The sequence below is a fragment of the Gopherus evgoodei genome, unplaced genomic scaffold, assembly GCF_007399415.2.
Source record: "Gopherus evgoodei ecotype Sinaloan lineage unplaced genomic scaffold, rGopEvg1_v1.p scaffold_81_arrow_ctg1, whole genome shotgun sequence".
Lineage (NCBI taxonomy): Eukaryota > Metazoa > Chordata > Testudines > Testudinidae > Gopherus > Gopherus evgoodei.
In genome coordinates, this window is record NW_022060102.1 from 386,198 (window position 1) to 391,920 (window position 5,723).

A 5,723-nucleotide genomic window follows, 5' to 3' on the forward strand; every position below is an offset into this window, starting at 1 on the left:
GGACCTGACCCTCCTCCCTGTCAATAACACCCTGCTCAGCCAATCAGGGTAGAGACTGAGGACGGAAGGCTGAGGGTTCTCAGCAGACAGCCCAAAGGATGGCCCAGGTCACTGGTGGGGATCACTGCCCGAGCACTAGTTCAGCCCCACATATTTGGGTGGACCTCCCACAGTGGGAGCTGCAGAGCACTACCTCACAACACACCCCCCCCACACACACACACACATGAATGCATATCCTGGTGTTGGAAGGGGAACAGGAGAAAGGACAAAAGAAGCAAGAGACTAAGAGAAAGGAGGGATGGATGGAGGAAAAGGTGAAACAAAAAGTACAAACCCTAACGTCCCCAGTGATTCTAAGGGACAAAATCCCAGGTGAGCAATAAAATTCTACCTCTTTAAGCTCATGTTTTCCATGCCTAGAATTCAACTCTCACCAGATGGATCAGACTGAACAGGTTTCAAACCTCCAGGAGGCTCTTACCTTCTAAACAGGGATGGTTGTTTTCTAATAAAATCACAAAAAGGGAAGGAGAAAACTCAAAAGTGGTTTCTCCTGGCGCTCACGTCCGTGAACCTAAATACTCTCTCAGTCCTCAAAGAGAGACCTGGAGAAGGAGACTTGCTGAAGCAAAGCCACAGGGGTCTCTGAGGTTTCCCTGGCCCCTTGCCCCGGCCTGCCTGGCTCATGTCAGCATCTCTGAAAGGTCACCACCTCCCCACCACCTTTGACCAATAGTCTGAGGTCCTGCAAAAGCCCTTTGTGATGTCACTGCCACACCCCTCCCTTGCTGTGCCAATGTCTTGCCCCTTGCCAGGCACTTTGGAGGTTTGAGCTACTCTCTGTGGATCACCCGACCTAAGGGGCGTTCATTCTAGGCAGCAAGCTGGCTAGACAGAAAAATATCAGATGCTGCTCCCAATGCTACACTCAGTTTTTCAGAAGTTAGTCGACTTTATGGCCAGAAGAGAGCATTAGAGAATCTAATCTGACCCCCTGCATATCACAGGCCTCCTGTATGACACAAGAGCTACTTTTGGGGTAAACCCATTCCAGAAAGGCATGTAGTCTTCATTAAATCACATCAAGAGACGCTGAATCCACCACTGTCCTTGGTAGCTTGTTCCTGTGGTGAATCATCCTCACTGTTGAATATTTGTGCCTTAGTTGTAATAGGAATTTGTCTCTTTTCACCTTCCAAACATTGGGTCTTTTTATGCCTTTCTCTGATTGATTAAAGAGCCCTTTAACACTCAATCTTTTCTCTCCATTAAGGCACTTCAACACTTCAATGAAGTTACATTTCAATCTTCTCTTGAGAAGCTAATCAGGTCGAGCTCTTTCAGTAGCTCACTAGAAGGCATTTTTCTCCAGCCCTCAGAACGTTTGGTGGCTCTTTGCTGCCCCAGCTCCAATTTCACAACATCTATTTCAAATGAGGACAGGAAAACTGGAGGCAGTATTCCAGTATCAGCCTCACTGATGCCGTGTCACCTCCTGTGACCTTATTGACATAATCTGTAACTGTATAGATAACTATTGTGACCACTGTTCTATATTTGCAGCCAATATTATAGAAAGGTTGTCGTATAAGGGGTCTATGGAGAGGTTCTGATTGGCTGATTATTATTATGCTATCTCTAGATGTGTATCACTTTTGTAGTTGGCATTATGAATATTGGCTCTATGCTGTCCCTATTTCAAACTTGTGCTATGCTTCTGGGGAACACCCCAGACCAGTTGGTGTCAGTTCTGCCTAGCCTGCTTGATGGCCCATTAAGGACCATCAGCTATACAATCGACCCATTGAGAGAAGGCAGATACACCTTGTGACTCTTTAACGTATGCAGGGACCTGCCTATGGACAGAACTCTAAGGTTTTTCTGTGCCATGTGCTGGATAGAGTGTTCTTGGGACAAAGAAAGCAAAGACCACACTGCAAGAGACTATATAAGGCTGATGCCTCGTCTTCATCTTGTCTTCAGTCCTGCTTCATACCTCTGGAGGGACTTTACTACAAACTGAATCTCTGTACAAAGGACTGAATGACCCATCCCAGCTGTGGATGGAGTCCAGAGACTTGATGTGAACCTCCTACAAGCCTGAACCAAGAACTCTGCCATTACTGGATGTGAAGGGTTAAAATCGATGTGCATTTTATAGAACAACCTGGTGTATGGATTGTCCCAGCTCTTTTCCAGACCCAAAGTCCAAAGTATGGTCAAGGGACCAGAGCCCTAGCAAATAGTGACCAGCTAAGAGAAAGCTGGGTAAACAGAAAGCCTTGCTTGCTAAGATAAGCCTGGTAGGCAAATTGCCAGGTGTTGGAGCTAAGAACTAAATAATTGTGTCTTATTCAAAGTTGCAGATTGAACAAAGAATCCCCGTTTTTATTGTGTTTATTTCTTCTGTAGGGAGATGTTCTTTCCACAGATCCAGGCTTGAGTTTATGAAGAGTTGGCACATCTTAGTATAAGATATGGCATCCTTCCACCTTCCTTCCCAGGGACAAATGCCTTGCCTTAAGACACACAGAAAACAATCTTTATTGCCATATACTTTCACTGTTTCTTTGCTTTAAACCCTAGGAATGTACCTGTTGGACAATCAAAAGAGTTGCTCCATTCCTATGGACCCCAAATTAGAATTCAACATATATATTTTATACTAATAACATTTTATCAAAGTATTAATGAAATGTTAACTTGCTAACTTGAGACCACGGGTGAAGGCATTATGTGACCTGTTAACCATTGGCTAATGTGCTTATCTTGTCTTGCTACAAAACTTATCCTGGGGTGTGGAACTGCCTACCCCATCACTTTCCCCCGCCTGTGGAAAATGTACATATATTCTATTGTATTCAATTAATTTGCAGTGTCTCTGAGCATAATAAGCAAGGGGACACTCCGCCAGTGCTATGTGTAATAGACTCCTGTGCTTGCCCTCTACACAGTGTGGATTTATGTCCTTCAGAGAACAAAGAAAGAGCTGGAGACCAGGTGAGCAGGTTGCCTGGGAAACAGAACAAAGGAGGGACAAAGGACCTGGCTGAGTTGGGCTGTTGGAAGCAAGGAGTCTGCTGGTTTGGGGACTTGACGGGAGAGCCCAAGGTCTGAGTTCTGGGTCTGCCCAAGATGGACGTTGCTGAATCTTCCTGCCTCCTGTGCTAACACAGAACTTTCCCAGGCTGGATTCCAGACCACTAATAAACCTTCTGTTTTACAACGCTGGCTGACAGTCACTGGTGATTGCGGAAGTTGGGGGTGCATGACTCCCCTTCGGGGTGAGGGGTGTAAGGCTTTCCCAGGTGTCCTGCTAAGGTGACTCACTACAGGAAACTCCTGGTGTGGAACAGGGGTGCTGAAAAGTCCAAGGTCAGACCTAGGAGGGCTGAGGGCAAGGAGGCTTCCCCTAGTGAGAGCGTCCCCTGGGGGTTGTCACACTGATGACGACTCTGCCTGGGTTTGGCTCAGAGCTGTTCCAGAGCATGGAGCACGTGTCCACCCGCCATGATCTGACCTGCAGGCTCCACTCTGGCAAAGCTCCCTGTCCCTGGGCTTTAGCATCACTAGCCCCTGCTTAGTGACTAGGGGTCAGTTTACGGCAGCGGTCCCCAATATGTGGAGCATGACTCCTAGGGGGGCACAGAGGAATGTTCATGGGGGCACCTCAGGGCCCGAGCCAGCCCCCATGGAGGGCAGGGAGGGAGCACCACTCAGTCCCACTCTGTCCCAGCTCTTCACCCATCCTATCCTCAACCTAAGCCCCTGGCCCACCTGTTTCTGCACCCCTCTCCCCAGCAAGCAACAGCCCCACTCCCAGCCCTGGTTCTCGACCGTGGTTTCCGAGGGGCCGCAGACACGGATAAAAAGGCACAATGTGAAAAGTTTGGGGACCACTGGTTTAGGGTGACATCCTGAGTTGCTTCTATGCAGTTGAATAAAAGGTATTCTTCCGTCCATCAGGATGGACTAGGTATGTTCTGCTGCCCTTCACTCATACAGGAAGGAGAATAACATTTCATTCCACTCAATCCTATAGTGATTTGTAACCTAACACCACCAAAATGGTCATTTTGGGAAAGTGGCCCCATCATGCTGCATATCTAGGCAGAGTAGCTGTGTCTGTGCAAACACGGTCTGTTTCTGAAGTCTTTCCCCAGCTCATCTCTAGATGTGAGGGGGGAGCTCATTCAGACCCAGTTTCTGCTTAGTATTTAAAAACTCCTTAGTGTCCCTATCACTGCCAGCCTTAGATTGCTCCTCCTGTCCCTGTTCCAGCAGCTCAGATGAGGTGACTGAGTGGTTAAGGTGATGGACTGCTAATCCATTGTGCTCTGCATGCATGGGTTCAAATCCCATCCTCATTGGATGTATTTAATCTTCACCCCTCCTTTATAGACAACCCTCTCTCCCTTTGGTACAATGACAGATCAAACAACGTTGCTTCTTGCAAACAAAAACCTTCCTAGAAACTCCTTCTTAGTTTTTATCTCAAAAGGTAACAGACTCATAATCTCCCTCAAACACTCTGGGACCTGCCCAAATAATTAAAATACCCCCATCCTGAGCAAGGCCACAACAGTGAACCACAGCGAGTGTCTAGGTCAAACTATTCTGAAGGGGGCAACTCAAACATTTTCTCCCTACTTCCCTTGGCAAAGTCTGACTGAGAAAACAAAATTCCCCAAACTGAAAATTTTCTGCTGAAAAACCAGTAGTAGTTTGGGGACTTTGATTTGAATGTATTATTCTCTTCTGATTTCTGAATTATTTCAGTGAAGTGTTTGTCCACCAGATGTGTTTACAGGTGTTGAGTTGTGGGGGAAAGAGGCCAACTCATGATGTCTCTACCCCTCTTTCATAGTTTCTTCCAACTTGCTAGGAAGTACCTTTGCTAGGATGTGAGTCAAGCAGTGTCCATTGTCGCTGTGCTATCTCGGAGAAGTCTGCATTGTACACGGTTCCTGGGATAGTCCTTGGGAATGTGGATCCCTTTAACGGGCCAGCAGCGAGTCTGGCTTCTCCATTGTCACACCTGACAGGCTGGTGGTGGGCATTTCCCAACCTCATAACATATTTCAGTAACTCACACAGAACAAAACTTCATAACTTCCCAACCAATGCTACACACACAGTCCAACATGATATTAAGGTTCAACAAACCAAGACTTTTGAAATGATACTTCACCAGGCAGACTTTGTACAAACCGTGTCATCATTATATGAGTGGTGAATATGGGGATTCCAGGTGCTGCTTTGAGCACAGCGTGCCACAACTGGGCTGACATTGCAATGGAGACGTACCCGTAGAGTCCATCTCTTCTGGGATAAAGATGGCAGCATGGCTGTCCTGTGTCATCTGACTTGGGCTTATGGAGTTAAAGCTGTGGGGCTAAAAACTGTAGTGCAGATATTTGTGTTCACATTGAAGCCTGGGTTTGGAAACTCTCACTCCTCGTGGGGTCTCTGAGGTTGGGCTCAAGTCCATATGTCTGCACTGTAATTTTATAGTCTTGCAGTCCAAGCCCTGTAAGCCTGAGTCAGCTGGCCGGGTTTTGAGACAGGTGCCTTGGGTGTGTTAATCGCAGTATAGACATGACATTAGGCTACGTCTCTAGTGCAATGAAACACCCACGACTAGCCTGTGTCGGATTAATCAGGATCATGCAGCTTGGGCTGTAGTAAAGTTGCAGTGTCCGTGTTTCAGCTCAGGCTCA

At 47.0% G+C, this 5,723-nt stretch overlaps 1 non-coding gene across 1 annotated transcript; it reads left to right on the forward strand.

The window, feature by feature from the left end:
• The first annotated feature begins 4,291 nt into the window (after nucleotides 1-4,291).
• Nucleotides 4,292-4,373, forward strand: TRNAS-GCU. Its single transcript has one exon. It is a non-coding gene; the product is annotated as a tRNA-Ser (tRNA).
• Nucleotides 4,374-5,723: the final 1,350 nt, after the last annotated feature.